This window comes from Vanellus vanellus, assembly GCF_965231255.1.
Source record: "Vanellus vanellus genome assembly, contig: HAP1_SCAFFOLD_35, whole genome shotgun sequence".
NCBI classification, from domain to species: domain Eukaryota; kingdom Metazoa; phylum Chordata; class Aves; order Charadriiformes; family Charadriidae; genus Vanellus; species Vanellus vanellus.
In genome coordinates this window covers 695229-711554 of record NW_028128889.1, presented here as the reverse complement: position 1 = coordinate 711554, position 16326 = coordinate 695229, and the positions used below count along the sequence as shown (strand labels likewise).

At 50.3% G+C, this 16326-nt stretch overlaps 1 pseudogene across 1 annotated transcript; it reads left to right on the top strand.

The window, feature by feature from the left end:
* The first annotated feature begins 42 nt into the window (after positions 1–42).
* LOC309683878 (olfactory receptor 14C36-like) lies at positions 43–11089 on the top strand (annotated as a pseudogene). The gene is made up of 2 exons: positions 43–879; positions 11001–11089. The product of its transcript is annotated as an olfactory receptor 14C36-like (transcript).
* Positions 11090–16326: the final 5237 nt, after the last annotated feature.

The window sequence follows — 16326 nt, the reverse complement described above, 5'->3', positions numbered from 1 at the left end:
TTTTTTCCTCCTTCAACAGGCCCCTCTGTTCAGGGGGAACAAATGTCCAACAGCAGCTCCATCACCCAGTTCCTCCTCCTGGCATTCGCAGACACACGGGAGCTGCAGCTCTTGCACTTCTGGCTCTTCCTGGGCATCTACCTGGCTGCCCTCCTGGGCAATGGCCTCATCATCGCAGCCATCGCCTGCGACCACCGCCTCCACACCCCCATGTACTTCTTCCTCCTCAACCTCTCCCTCCTCGACCTGGGCTCCATCTCTGTCACTGTCCCTAAAGCCATGGCCAATTCCCTCTGGGACACCAGAGACATCTCCTATGGGGGATGTGCTGCACAGGTCTTTCTGCTTGTCTTCTTGATTGGAGCAGAGTTTTATCTTCTGACCGTCATGGCCTATGACCGATACGTGGCCATCTGCAAACCCCTGCACTATGGCACCCTCTTGGGCAGCAGAGCTTGTGTCCACATGGCAGCAGCTGCCTGGGGCAGTGGGTTTGTTCATGGTGTGCTGCACACAGCCAACACATTTTCCATACCACTCTGCCAGGGCAATGCCTTGGACCAGTTCTTCTGTGAAATACCCCAGATCCTCAAGCTCTCCTGTTCAGAGACACACTATCTCAGGAAAGCTGGGCTTATTGTACTTAGTGCCTGTTTATTCTCTGTGTGTTTTGTTTTCATTGTGGTTTCCTATGTGCAGATCTTCAGGGTTGTTCTGAAAATACCCTCGGAGCAGGGGAGGCACAAAGCTTTTTCCACGTGCCTCCCTCACCTGGCTGTGGTCTCCCTCTTTGTCAGCACTTCATTCTTTGCTTACCTGAAGCCCCCCTCCATCTCCTCCCCATTGCTGGATCTGGTGATGGCTGTTATGTACTCTGTGGTGCCTTCAGCAGTGAACCCTCTCATCTACAGCATGAGGAACCAGGAGCTCAAGAATGCCCCGTGGAGACTGATCCAAGGGGTCTTGCACCATCAACAGGAATTCTCTTCCCCTTCTTTGTGTGGTACGCGGAAAGTATTTTAGGAAGACCTCTGTATTTCTTTTCTCTGATAATCATACTTAGAGGTAATTGCTTGTGATCACAGCACTTCCCTTGACGCTCTGTCCTGTCATGTGTGATCCTTGAAGAAGTATGTGTCACCTTTTGCCTCCCTAATAGCATCTCTGCAAAAAAAGCGATGTCCCGAGTGTGGCGCCTGAAGGCTGGGGTCTCCTTGATTCAGTTGCTGTTAAAACCAAACCCAAGGAAATGGACAGCGTCTTTCCACCTTGTTTTCTCCCTGCGTTTGGGGGAATAAAGTTATGGTATCACTGGGATCTTTCAGACACCTAGCAGTTGAAGGCTCTCTTATTCACTTTGAGGTGCAGGAGAGATCACGCAGGACTTCCTTGTCACCCTCCTCAGGCTGTCACAGGTATGGTGGGGCTGATGGCAGATGTCAGTCCATGTGGAAAGGAATCTGGAGTAATCAGGGGAGGATGGGGACACTCCATGTCCTCTGGGGTGGGAAGGGAATGGAGACTGAGAAGGTGAAACAGCCTCCGAGATTCAGTCCCCCGAGGAGAAAGCACCAAACCAGGTGCCCACAAACCAGGACTGTGCCGTGCCGTTGGAGGCAGTGAAGATGCAGCGGGCCCAGGGAAGGGAGACTGGAGAGGTGGGGGAGCTGCCTGAGGAGCCCCAGGACTCTGGTGCTGTGCTGGGGAGCAGGGCAGGCGGGGAGGCCGAGCGGGGCAGAGGCAGTGTGGGCGGGGGCTGCCCCGCAGCTGAATGCAGGAGAGCCCGAGAGTGAGCGGGCTCTGCTGGCACTTGGGGCCAGCTCCAGCCCTGGGCTGGTGGGGAGGCTGAGAGCCCGCTCTGCCCGCCAGCAGCTGCTGTGGCCTTCTGAGGGGCTGGGGCTGTGGGGGGAGTGCCCAGAACCCCGCAGTACCCTGTGGCCAGTGCTGCTGTGCAGCCAGCCCAGACTGGGCTGCTCTGCTGGGCTGGGGAGAGGGCAGGGGAGGTGGGGCAGAGCCAGGGAGGCTCTGGCCTGGTCTGGAAAGGGCCCAGGAGACAGCAGTTCTTCCAATGTCTGGGCCACATAATAATACAGGGGACCAGAACGATACATAATGGTCTACCATGAAAGATAGTAAAGCTGGAGCCCAACGGACCAGAAGACAATAGTGTGCCTGGTCCCCATGGCTCCAACCATTTGAAGATAATAACTATAATCCATCACTACTCACAACATATGGGTCGTGGCCACAAAGCAAGGCAATACCAGGACCCCAACATTGCTTGCTAAGTTCTGGGCTTGCGTACTTGCTGGCTGAAAATACTGGAATATTCCATTGTCCAGCGTGGAAAAGAACCTGATGAAAGTCAATTATCTTGGACACTATAAGTAGCAATTCTAGTTAAGACCCTTTGAGCTCTCTGGATCGCAGCTGGCTGTGGCCAGGATCTCCCCTGAGCGGGGACGCTGCTCAGGCTGACACCCCAAGGACTAGAAGGCCAGGGCGAGAGAATCCCTCTTGAGCCTCAACTACTGCCCCTTGAGGAACACCGATGCATCGTGAGTATTTACCCTAAACTTGGGAAAGGGAAATTGTGACTATAGGCTAGCCTCTCTCCCACCCACCCACCCAACCCTTTACCTATATGTTTGTGATATACACATTAGCTTTATGGATGTGGATGTTCTGCCCTTTGTCCGTGCACACATAAGAGTTAAAAGTAGTACCTGTCAGCTCGTTAGAGCCACCCGCTATTACAAAATTCCTGATTCCAGCAGAGACCTGTGTGTATGCATGTGTGCGCGCATGCATGCTTACACGCTTTCCTTATGTGCATGCGTGCTTACATGCTTTCCTTATGTGCATATGTATTAACCTCAGATGTGTCTTTTTGCCCATATGTATATGTATTGATTTGGAATACTCTATAGTACATTAGTGTGAATCTTACATCTTTGAATCTGTATTTAAGTCACTGTTCATTTATTCTGTTAAATCACTTTGCAAACCTGTAAACCAGTGAATGATTAAGTGCTGCTAAAATTCAACCTCTTGGTCTACTTTAAACACTTATAAATTTTTAATCACTGTAAATCATAACTATGTCAAATATTTCCCTCTGCGACACCGCTTGGCATGATAAAATACATCAAGGCATCGTTACTCAGCATCAGATCCACCTGCACAGCGCCTTTCCCTACCTGTAATCACAGCCTCCAGTTTTCTGCTCTAACACACCCATGGGGAGGCTTGCTCTGGAATGGCCCTCCGTGCAGCCAATTAATGCTCCAACACACTTTGGCGTTTGCTGCTGACTTTAACTCCTGGACAGGTTGTTCACTCTCCTCTCAGTATCTGAGGTTCATGGGCTCAGCACCAAATACACCATGGGGCTCGTTAAAGTGCAGAAAGCCCAAATGAGCAACATCTCTTCCGTAAATTTATGCAGGGCTTCCAGGCTTGTACAGCTAATTGGAGAGGTCTCGGGAGTCTACTTACAGTGGAAAATTTCAATGTGAACTTAAAAAAAAAGTGGTTTTAATTTTGAAGCATATTTTATTTTATGTTTTCAGTGTACAGAAGTGCTGGCAGCTTTCTCCAACTGATATTGAAGCAGAGGGTCTCCTGAGGAAGTCTGCAGAGGCAGCAACAGCTGTCCCCTCGAGGTCCCCCACTGTATGTACAACTTTCCTCCCCACCTCCCCAACCCCACCACTTCTCTCGGGGGCCGCCTGGGACTTGCATTCTTTTCCTACATCACATTTCTGCACTGAACTCTGTAGATGAATGTTAACAGCTCCTTTGCACCAATTCCCGCGTGAATTACCCTGAGGCTTGGCTGTAAATAGACACAGGATCCTTATTAATTTTGAACAACCACAAGTAAAATACAATTGTTAATTAATAAATAATAAATTATAATTAATTTAAAATTAATTATATTAATAATTTAATAATATTAAGAAAATTAAGAAAAAGAAGCAACACACTCCTCAACTGTATGCCAAGTCCAAACCTCCAATAAGGTCCAGTTTCCTCAAGCAATCACCATACATGACACACTTTAGGCAAGAGAAGAGGAAAAGATTAATATATACACAGTTTGCAAGTTGGTTTAAAAGTTAATTCAGCAGATTACCAGAAGACAGGAGAGCTTTTAGCTCCACGAAGGGGAAAGCAGCAACTCCCTGAAGGTCAGAGCAGTGAGAGATGACTGAAGGAACAATGAGTAAGGAGAGGACAAAAATCCTGAGGACTAAGGAAAGAGCATATGGCCAGAAATTACTGAACGTATAATAAAATTAACATTTGACACGTCTTGGGGAAAATTCATTAGTTTTAGTAGAAGTATTCAATCACTTCAGCGAGTGACAAAGTGCTCCTAACTTTTTAAATGTTGACAAAATTTCTCAGGTTCTCGAGCAGAGCTCAACATCCATTCTTGGCCAAATTTCCAGCCCAGAGCCTTGTCACCAGCTCATGTCTCTCGCGATCTCCCTGCCCATCTTCCTGTGATCACATCTACCAGGCTGCCTCTGCCTCCTGATCCCATGCCCACCTCTAGCAAATGAAGTTGGGGTGTTGTGAGCATCATTTGACAGTCAAATGAAAAATCACTTGTCAATGTGGAAAGCAGTACTGAGTCACGACTGAGACGGAAATTAATCTGTGTTACATCACGTGTTATTAACATCATCAGACTTTGCAAAACTCTTCCTCAAAGACAGACTCTCCTAAAAATCCCTCTGCAACTACGCTGAACAGTTGCTGCACACTAACAAGCTCCCAGGGGAAAGTCACAAGGAGTGGAGGGCCATGGCAGGAATAAAGAGGCTTGGAGGTTTAGCAGGGTCTGCTGAGGCTGTGGGTGATGAAGCTGTTTCAGGGAATTGAAGCGGGCTTCCCTGGGGGCTGATTGGAGCAGAAACTCAGAGGCAACGATTTCAGGATGACAGAGAAAGGAGGCGGAGACGTCCTGTGTCATGTAGCCCCTTGAATGTGCCCTGTCAAGCCGAGAAGCCCAGTGCTGAACCCCAGCCCATTGAAATGGTGATGCTTTTGGTCTCCAGGAGCTGAGGCTTCCTCTGGTCACCACGAGGGCAGAAGCACGCAGAGTGCCTACACCCCCTTGCCTTTCAGACCTGGCACTGCCCAGCTCACCCCAAACCTTTGCCTCGACCCTGACCCGAACACCTAACACAGAGCTCTCATCTTTAGCCCTTCCCTGAACACTAATGCCAAAGCTGAAACCCTCATCAAGTGCCTCAAGCCTAAACCATAACCCATCTCCCTCATCCTGTCCCTCAACCTCCCTTCATCTTAGACTCCTCTCTTAAGCCTCACTCATGTTTCCCAGGAGGTAGAAGGAGGAGAGGGATTGTGAGGTTTTGGAGGGACAGGCCAGGGAGATAAGATGAGAGGTTAGGGGCAGGCAAAGAGGAAGATGAAGGCAAAAGTGTCATCGCTGGAGAGTAGGTTGGGATGTCATTTCTGCTGGAGGAAGCTGGCTGCTGAGAAGCAGCATTGTGAGGTGCTCCATAAGCCTGAGGGTTTCAACAAAGAGAGAAGGGAATGTGGGGAAGGTCAAAGGAGAGGTGTGTGAGAGGGACAGCACTTGGTTGCTGTCTGTGAGGTCCCTACTCATGCCATGCTAGCATTAACCCTGGCCCTCACCTCCAGCCCTAACCCCACCCCCTAACCCACAAAGCTGACCAGTACTCACATCAATTACAAGAAGACCTAAGACGAATCCCAAACCCTCACCCTGAGCCTCACCCTGATCCCCAACCCTAAAAGGGAAGCTCTTACCCCTCGCCCTACCCTGAGCATTAAGTAGAAATTCTCAGCAGAATTTCGGGTTCGCGTGAACGCAAACTGCTAACAGAAACCCCAACCCCCTAAGCCCCAGCACCCTCCCTCCAAACCCCTAACCTTCCACCTTTCCTCTCACCCTCACTCGGAGCTGTTTTTACCCGGGAGGAAGAGTGAATGCAGAGACTGTGATGTCCCGGAGTAGTCACATGGTGCTGGAAGGTGAATGTGAGATGAGATGTCAGATCAGCTTGTAGGTGACAGGGTGCGTGATGGTGAGGAAGTTCCACTTATGTCAGTTGTGCATCACAATCTCACAGGTGCGTAACAGGCAGGTATCTGTGAAGGTGACTATGAAGCCAGTTCTGTCTGAGAAACTCGCAGGCCAGAAAAAGGAAAATGGCTTGGATGTAGATTGTGAGGTCCCATCTGTCTGTGCAGGTGATAGGCAAGAGAAGTCTCATGGCTGGGTCAAGCACTGTGATGAGCTTGGACCCAGGCACAGTCACCAGGAAGGCCCACCAGGAAGGCACGGTGTGGAGACAAAACGACTTTCTTTGGGCTTTTTGCACTCAAACACTTCAGGAAATGTCCATAGAGTTCCATCCAGTGATAGTGGTGGGAAAGGATTCCCCTGTCATAAGGAATCTTTGGCCAGACGACCTCCAACACTTCTACTTGCTCTTCATGGAGTCAGAGCTTAGGCTTTCTCCTCCTCTTATTATCTCAGACTTTGCTAGGAAACTATCTCAGCTCTGCTGCACAGAGTGCCCTTCTTGGACAGTGAAGAGCCAAGCCTGAACTGGTGGCTGCCTAGAGCCCTAAAGCCCACCTGGGAGAAGTAGTTAACATCAAGAGAAACAAGCGATTCACCACGGCCCACAGTAAGGTCACCTACCTAGTGGATGAATGGAAAGTGGGGGATGTAGTTGTTGTGGATTGTAATAAGGCTTTTGATAGCTTCCCTCATAGCATCCTTCTGGACAACTTGTCCAGGTACATGGTGTGCTGCGTGAAGAACTGGCTGAACAGCAGGGCTGAACCCATGTGTAGAGTTTCAGAGTAAGAAATCAAGGACTGCATGAACCTCACTCAAGGGCAGGAGATGCTCTCCCCTGGGAGCTCTCCCCTATATAGCCACGCAAGGCTGCCTTGGTCAGACACACTCATCCATTTGGGGGGCCCTGGGGCCACAGTAATCTGTCCAAACATAGATATGTGCAGTGCCATGAAAGGACTACATGAAAGGGCTACAAAGATAATTAGGGGATTAGAAAATCTCTCCTATGAGGAAAGGCTGAGGGACTTGGGTCTTTTTAGTCTGGAGAAAAGAAGATTGAGGGGGGATCTTATTAATGCTTACAAATACTTAAAGGGAGAGTGCCAGGGGGATGGGACCAGTCTTTTTCAGCAGTACCCAGTGATAGGACAAGAGGGAATGGGCACAAACTTGAACATAGGAAGTTCCATCTTAAAATGAGGAGGAACTTCTTTTCTTTGAGGGTGGCAGAGAAGAAGTGGCACTGGAAGAGGCTGCCCAGAGAGGTTGTGGAGTCTCCTACCCTGGAGACATTCAAAACCCACCTGGACACCGTCTTGTGCAACTGCTGTAGGTGACCCTGCTCTGGGGTGGCGTGGGTGGACTAGACGATCTCCAGGGGTCCCTTTCTAACCCTGACCATTCTGTGATTCTGTGATTCTGTGACACAGGCCTTATTACCTTCCCATGAACCTCCAACACGAGCTTTCTCTCTACACCCTCTTTGAAGGTGAACCTGGATTCAGACAGCTTAAGCAATTGGAGTTTGACCTCTCAAGACCATCTCCACCTTGGAGCTAATACAGGGCACACCCAAGTTGGAGGCCCTGGGAGGAGGCGTTGCAGAGCAGCCTTTTCCGTTTCTGCAAACTAAAGCTAAACACAGATTGAATTTGCTTCTTTACTGCTCCTTTCTTGCCTTCCCCTCCCCCCTCCCCCTTCTTACAAGCTTAGCAATTTTCCTTTGAGCAGCTAAATCTCATTTCTCAATTTCTCTGTTTTCAAAAGTCACGTTCTGGAAGTTGCTCAGACCCTTCTAATCATTATTCTGACAGTCTTTCTCAAGTTGGTAATGATGCTGTGGGTGTCTGGGGAGGAGCACTGGTCGCACCAGCATTGCTGTCTTCTCTCCTGGGGTTCTTCACTGACTTATAACCAGGTGGGAACAGGAGTGGCAGAGAAGAGTCCGGGGAACCCCATCCAGGTGTTTTCCAGAGAAATGACAGAAAGGAAGAGAGGTCAGCACCGTCTCCTGCAGCATCATGGAGTGAGGAGCGTGTCCCTGCATTGTGGCTTCTGACAATGGTAACTCCTTTTTGGCATGCTTTGAAGTGCTGAGAGCCCGTGGCAGCACAGCCACTGCCACGGCAGCTGCAGGCATCTGTGGGGCTCGGCTGGGCTCAGAGGAGCAGGTTTGGTTCAGCTTGGAGAAACGCTGCTGCTGAGACAGTCCCCGGGTAAAGAGTCCTCCAGCAGTTTCCCACGCCAAAGCCAGTCCAATCCATGCACTGTGCGTGATCCTGTGAAGCGCTGAGAAAGAAGATGCTGTAGGGTTGGGTGGGGGAGGGGAGTGAAAGGAGCAGACAATGCTGATTATGGAAAAGCTGCCTATAAGCGGTTGCTTTCTGTTAAAAACTTGTGTACACTAAATGCAATATCTGACAGTATTTCAGGAAATAAAAGTATTTAATGCTCCTGTGCATTGGCGTGCATAAGTTGTGAGATTAGGAAAGAGATCATGGCCACTTTTCCCTCACATAAACCCTGATTTTCTCTTGGAGATTTCAAAGGGCAGCTCTAAGAGAACTCCATGGATAAAACTCACCAAAATAGGCAGGAACAGTAGGAAGAGAATATTAAAAACAAAAGAAAAAAAAATCATGCTCTTAAGACTGGGTGTCTGTGAATTCAAGCGACCTCTTGGACCAAACATGGTGTGTTTTTCACTTGGCTAATGGGAACGCTTTTATGACATGTTTTCTAACCAGCTCTTCTCATTATCGATACATCAGAGTTTAAGACGACTTCTGGAAGGCAGTCAGCGAGAGCTGCAGAGACGCAGCCAGCACCCTCAGCGCTGGAAGAGAACATGCCTTCTCCGCATCAAACCAAAACTTTTAAAAAACCTTTTGTTTGAGTCTGTTATTCACAAGAAGCAACCTGCTACTGCAGAGCTGCTTGTTAATGGCTCACGTTCTTCCAGTGATCCACCAGAAGTCCGTGTGCTGTGGGAAATGCATAGGGGAAGGGTCAGTTTCCCAGTCAATGAGAGCATCGCTCGGCTCTGCAAGGGCTTCCAGGGGCCTGGGAAACATCTCTGCCTTGGCATCAGAGCGACCGAGCCCTCGGTAAACTGCCATAAATCCATGCGACAGAGCAGCAAGGTCAGGAACAGGGAACTGCACAGAGCTCCTTCAGAAGTCATAAAAGCCTGACCTTTTCAGGAAAACCAGATACCTTGGGAGATCACCCTCTAATCTCCACTCTTCTGCCTTTGATCACCTTCGTTTTGGGATGCATTGAAAGCTCTTTGAGACAGTGTTGCACAGTGGCTCCTTTTAGCACCCTGAGGGATTGGGATAGATGCACAAATAGCACCTTTTCTGCCGTGTTGAAATGCCCCATCAATGTTTCTGATTCATGGACAGAGAGAAGTTTTTTTCTTTCTGATAGAGTTCACCTGTCAGCCATGTAGAAATGAAAAATTTGCATCCAAAGCATGTCTCCCTGCTCAGCGTGTGTGGACAGAGCTTCAGGAGATGAGTTCATATGTCTCAGAAGAGCTGAGGTAAATCTCTCTCACTACAATCTAAGAGTGAAATCTGGTGTTGCCCTACCCTTGCCTTGCCTTGCCTTGCCTTGCCTTGCCTTGCCTTGCCTTGCCTTGCCTTGCCTTGCCTTGCCTTGCCTTGCCTTGCCTTCCCTTCCCTTCCCTTCCCTTCCCTTCCCTTCCCTTCCCTTCCCTTCCCTTCCCTTCCCTTCCCTCATCTACCAACAGACAACGCTTTTTAGAACATCTCCCCTCAAGAAGGAAAGACACATTTTTCCGGTCCATACTGCCAAACTCCATCATTTGGACTGAACATCTCTGTTCTGTTTTCTCCTTAGAAGCCTTTTCTCAACAAGCACCTGGTGGTAGACTCCCGTACAGCCATGCAGATCTTGTTGGGGCTTTGCTAACACTGCAGTCACACCTGCGCTGGCGTCTGCAGTCTTTCGCTGTGCTTGAGGGGTGTGGGATGGTGGATGGGCCACTGCCACTGTCCAGTGAGCGTGGTGTTTGGATTGCTCTGTAGACAGAAAATGCCCCAAAGAAAAGGCTTGGAGAATCACACAGACGGACCCGGATTTCTTCTGGGATTTTCTGACCAGGCCAACCTGCAAGACTTGTGCTTCACAGTCTTCCTGATCATCTACCTCATGGTCCTCGTAGGGAATGGCCTCATGGTGCTCATCACTTTGGTAGACCCAAACCTCCACAGCCCCATGTATTTCTTCCTGAGGAACTTATCCTTCCGGGAAATCTGCTATATCTCCATCAGGCTGCCAAAAATGCTGCTGGCTTTCCTGACGGGAGACGGCAGGATCTCCTTCCTTGGCTGTGCTGCCCAACTGTATTTCCTGGTTTTGCTGGGAAGCACCGAAAGCCTTCTCCTGGCTGCCATGGCCTACGACCGCTATGTAGCCATCTGTGACCCCCTGCACTATGGCCTCATCATGAATGGGAGGCTCTGTGTCACACTGGTAGTGGGGTCATGGCTGGCTGTCATACCAGTACAGGCAGGGCAGACGTACCAGGTGTTCACTTTGCCCTTCTGTGCCTCCCATGCCCTTCATCACTTCTTCTGTGACGTGCTCCCTCTCTTGGAACTCGCCTGTGCAGACACTTTCTGGAACCGAGTGATGCTGCACACCATCATCCTGCTCTTTGCAGTCCTTCCCTTTTCCTTGATAGTTGTTTCTTACACGCAAATTGTCAGGGCAATCCTGAAAATGCCCTCAGTTCTGGGCAGACGCAAAGCCTTTTCCACCTGCTCCTCACACCTCGGGGTGGTGACTCTCTTCTATGGCTCCGCGATGGTTGTGTACTTCAAAGGACGGTCAAGAGACCCTGCAGACACTGACAAATACCTTGCCCTGTTTTACACAGCTGTGACCCCCGTGCTTAACCCTGTCATCTATAGCCTGAGGAATAAGGAAGTGAGTATTGCCCTGAAGAGACTCCTATGGAGAAAGTGATACTGCAGAGTTTGTGAAATAAGCTGAAACAGTACCAAAAGCCCCCACAAGGTGTTTGGTTGTGTGAACACAGGTGTCCCATATTAGCTTAGAGAAAACTGGTGTCCTGCCTGGCTATGATCCTCCTCAGGAAGGCGATAGCTCTGCTGGGGCCTTCCTGCCATCTTGGGTAGCTCCACCTCGATATCTTCCTACTCCAGAACATCCTAAGTTCCCCTGGAGAGTTGACTGCAAATCGCTTGTTCAGGCTGTGTCTGCCCAAGCTGCCAGTACCTTGAAAGGAAAATAGTCAAAGCAGTCAAGAGGGATGAGAGGGTGACGCATTCCGTGAGAAGAAGATGAGTACCCTCAGGCTGAGAAATCGTTTGCTAGACCCCATTGAGTATCCAGAGTGTCCTTGGATGGAATCAACTTAGGATAATTAAAGATCTGAAAGTCATCTTGCACTTCCTCATGGCGTGTCTAGGAAAGGACCAAAGGCAAAGGAAAGGAAGGGATCAAGGTGGGTTGGGGAGCAACAAACATGGGAAACAGAGGGAAAAGGGTTTAAAAAGAGCTGGTCACATGTAAAGCGTTGGCTGGTCGTATAATTAGCTGCCTGCGACTGATCTCTCCAGCCTGTCCTGTTTCCTTACTAAAGTTCATTTCCAGCAAGTTTCTGGGGTGAGGGGGCTCTCTGCTCTTTGTGCAGACAAAGTGTGTACCACGCTGATGTTCTAGCTCTTGCTGAACAGCATCAGCGCCTTCTCAGGGAACAGACTGGTGGGGACGCAATGGGTTGGGAGGGGACACAACCAGGCAGATGACCTCGACTAACCAACGAGATAATCCCTACCATATGACATCATACTCAGTAATAAAAGGGAAAAGTGGGAGCTTTCGGGAATTTAGCCACCTTTGTCTTGGGTACTGGCTGCGCATCCCACTACCCATGGGAGGTAGGGAGTGATTGCTGTTGCATCACTTGTTCTGTTTTCCTTTATTTCTCACTTCTTCCACTTATCCTTCACTTATTAAACATCTTTTAAAATTCCAAACCCAAGTTTTCTTGCTTGTATACTTCGTTTCTACCTGCCCCATCCCACTGGGGGCACAGGAGGTGGGGGGAAGGAGTGAGCAGCTCTGTGGTGCTTTGCTGCCCACCGGGGTTAACCCACAACACCAGATCAGTCAGCGAGTAGAACAAGAGCCCTGGGAGGCAGTTATTTTAGAGACCCCACATCTGGACACTGCAGAGCCAAGACTTAAAAACTGCACAAGGTCCAGGAAAGACCCCTCTGCTGCCCATCCAGGGAGGTATGACCTCTTCATTAATGCTCTCTCAGCCCAATCACTCAACTGGTGCTTTACCCACCTGGTTGTCTACCCATCCAGACTCTAGCGTACTAATTTGAATACAAGAATATTGAGGGACACTGTGTCAAAAGTCTTCCTGTGCTGAGGCAAATGACGTCCACTTTATTCCTCTATACAGTTAGTTTATCATGAAGGCAATCAACCTGGTGAGGCATAATTTCCCCTGAGTATACAAGCACACTGACCATTCTTGGGCACCTTCTTCTCCCTTATGTGACTAGAAATGTCACCTGCAGAGGACTCATTCAATAGCACACTCTCATCAAAGCCTGGGGTTCCACAGGTTGAACTTCTGTGCTTTTTCAAAGATGGGTGCAATGTGGCCATGGGTCCACTCACCAGGGACCTCTCCCATCACCATGGCTTTCCAAAAGTGACAGACAATGGCCTCGCAGTGAAAGCAGCAGCTATCAACACACTCCCATGAAGTCTGTTCATCCCCACAGACCTGCATGCGCTGAGTTCATGAAGTAATCCCTGACCGCACCCTCATCCACTGCTGGTTGTATTTCTCCTCTGGAGACGTGACCCTACACACAAAGGCTTGGGACATGTTGTTGAAGAGTCGGGAGAAGGAGGCCTTGAGTTCTTCAGACCTATCTGGGTCTGCTGTTAGTAGGTTCTCCACCCAGCTGAGCAGCTAGCCCTACACTGTCCTTGTTAATTCTTTCCATGTTAAGGAAGTGGTAGCAGCTCACCATCTTACCCTTGATGTCCCCTGCAAGGGTCAAGTCTGAGGAAGCTTTGGCTTTCCGAAAACATTGTCTGCTTCCCTGGAATGTGATTCCAAGTTCCTCCTTGACAGCCTGCCCTGCTTCCACCAGCTGGTCCCCACCAACTCTGCAGTGGCTTGATGGATGGGCTGGACTCCTCACCGTTCCACAACAACACTTGGAGAGAAGGAGGGGAGAAGGGAAAGAGAGGAGGACGGAGGGAGGGAGGGAGGGAGGGAGGGAGGGAGAAAGAAAAGAAAGGAAGGACAGACAGGTCAGTTCTCACAGTGGAGGGGAGGTCTGCAGGGGTGTGCACTGGCATCTGCCTAAGACCTACTAAGACTGAATGACTACGCAATCACACGGCAGGTGAAATTCATTGTAGACAAGTGACCCTGTGTGTGCACAGGGATCAGCCACCCTCACGTCAGTGGTACAGTGCTGAAGAACATGCTTTCCTGGCCTGAAAACACAACCGAATGATGGTGTGAACCCCAACCCTGCACTACAGTGAGAAAGCACTGACTGTATCAGCAGCCACACACAACACCAACACTTCATGGGCCTTTCACATCCCCCTGTGTCTCCTGTAGAATAAATAGAATGCAGTTGCTCAGAGGGCTTTTCACTCACTCCTGCGCTAGAAAATCCTCCTCAGGGGCAAGGCAGGGATGGATCCTGGAAAGTCTCTCCCAGCTCAACATTGCTGGTCCTGTGGCTTCAGCAAGAAAATTTGCAACACTGCCGTGATAATGGTGCTGCAAACACTGCCGTGAAAAATGGAAGCAGTTGGGTGCGTGGCTCTTTGGGGCTTGGCAGTGTCCCTGTGCGGAACACTGTCCATTAAAACAGGGAGCTCCATTGCCCTCTCCCCAGCTGTCCATGTAGCACTGAGGATGGGCACAGCACAGCAGTTGCTGCTGGTACAAAGGCCTCCTAGGAAAGGGCAGAGCTCGTTGCAGACCAAAGCAGACACGTTTTCATTGCCCGTGCATGTGGTGATCTTTCCTGAAATGGTGAGTGTCTGCCACAACATGGCCCATGACACAAGGATGTGAGGAGAAGCAGGACATGAGCTGGAAGGCGTGGGAGGTGGCCACAGGGAGAAGAAACCAAATTGGTTTTGGTCACAACTGCACAGCTTGGCTGTGGGTATGGGGAAAAACATTGTCCACATTTTTATGTAGCCAAATGGTGTTCACTTTCAAATTGGTTTTATTGAGAGGGAAGGAGGTGGAGAGGACAGACACAATTTGTATGGGAGAAGCACATGTTCACCCATGTGGCCACACACAGACCCATCGAGCAGCATGCCCAGCCCTACTGACAAGTCGGTAGGAGAAAAGCTCCTGAAGAGGGTGGATGGAACAGGCAGGTAAAGAGGGGGAGAGCTGGGCGTCCCAGAGCCGACAGGGAGAGACAGGGGTCTGGGAAGAGGCAGAAAAGGAAGGCCAGGGCTCTTGGAGAAGAAAAAGAGAGTCACTGGTATGCTCCCATCTCTGACAACTGCAGTGACAGCAATCTCCATGATGGCCATCCCCCTCCCAACCTGAATTCAAGATCTTGTGCTTTTATGCCACATAGGAGGTTTGGGAGAAATCCCAGCCTTTGGGCTCTTTGCCCTGCAGTGTGTCCTGTGCTCTGCTGGAGGGTTTAGTTTCCCAGGTCATGGCACGTGCCTTTTCTAGCCTCAGTTTAGGGTTCCCCAAACCCCATTTAGCTTTTCATTTTCTTTTTAGGTTTTTGTTTTCCTCATCTGCATTTCCTTTTCGTTGTTGTGCCTGCCTCTGCCCATCCAGTCAAATCCCACATGAGGGTTTGCTCGGCTTGCACTCACCTCTGAGGGAGATGATGCGCTCAGCACCTGTGAGGCGCTCATGCACGGGGAAGCACCGCGCTGTCCCAGTGCCTGCCTCAGCACTGGAAAGAGGACTGTCAGATCCTGCCACTTCTCTTTTCCTCTGGGGATGGACACAGCTAGATAAGAGGGTTGATGTGGGAGGAGGGCCTGCTGGACCATTTTGCCTGTGGTGGACTTCTGGAGGGAATATTTGAGATAGACCCACCAGCACCGTGGGACCATGGGTACGTGAGCTCTTCCACAGAAGGTCAGTGTCACGTGGCTGCAGCGAACAGGACATGGTGGCATTTAAAATCCCACGAGAGGTGTGCAAGATGGCCTGAACCTGAGGCAGCTCCAGCGCCCTTGGAGAGATGGGACCAAGCTTTTCAGGAACAGGCTGAGGTGGGGTGGCAGGGATGGGCTCTTGGCACAGCCAGGCTGGCAGGCCTGGGCAGGGAGAGGGCAGGTCCCGTCAGTGGGGTTTAACCAGGAAAACTCACAGTATCTCCCTGAGGAGCACACCTATTGCATGCCTGTCTGAGCTCAGGCAGGTCTGGCACCAAGACAAGGGCTCCTGGGGCAGGGCAGAAGGAGCTGAGCTAGGAAAGTTTAATCTGATGACCCCCAGGTTCAAGCCCCAACTTCAGCAATGCGTTCCCCCTTGGCCTTTTGCAGAGCTGTCCTGTCTTCTCCAGCCTTCCCTGGTCCTTCTCTGTCCACCCTCCCCAGGCACGGGGCAGAGCTTCCCCCAGGATGGGCACTGCTTGGGTGAGGCAGAGGGTAGCAAGAAGGGCTTCAGTAAGAGTGTTGGCAGCCAGAGGACGGCAAAAAGTTGTGGTGGCACTGCTGAGTGGGGCAGGGTGCCTGGTGACCAAGGGGATGTGGAGAGAGTGTCAGTGAGCTGACTGGTCCTACGCGACTCTCACTCATACAGACATGAAGAGTTGCAGCCAAGGGTGCTGAAGGTGCTGGTCAAAGTCATTGTTTGTCTGCTTCTCTCATCCTGGGAAAGCCATGGAACTCAGGGAGGTTCCTGATGCTTGGCAGAAGGCAAACCTCCCACCCATCTTCATGAAGAGCCAAGAGGAAATTCAAGGAACTACAGTCTAGTCAGCCTGACCTACGTCCCCAGGAAGGTGATGGACCAAATATTCCTGGAAGCCATTCTCAAGACCTTGATGGTCAAGAAAGGGATTGGGAACTGCCAGCATTACCTCAACTATGGCAAACTGTGCCTGACCAACCTGAATGCCTTTTACAACAACATGATGGGCCCTTTGGATGGGGGGGTGAGGTGGATGCAGTAGTCCTTGACGGCTTGGTGA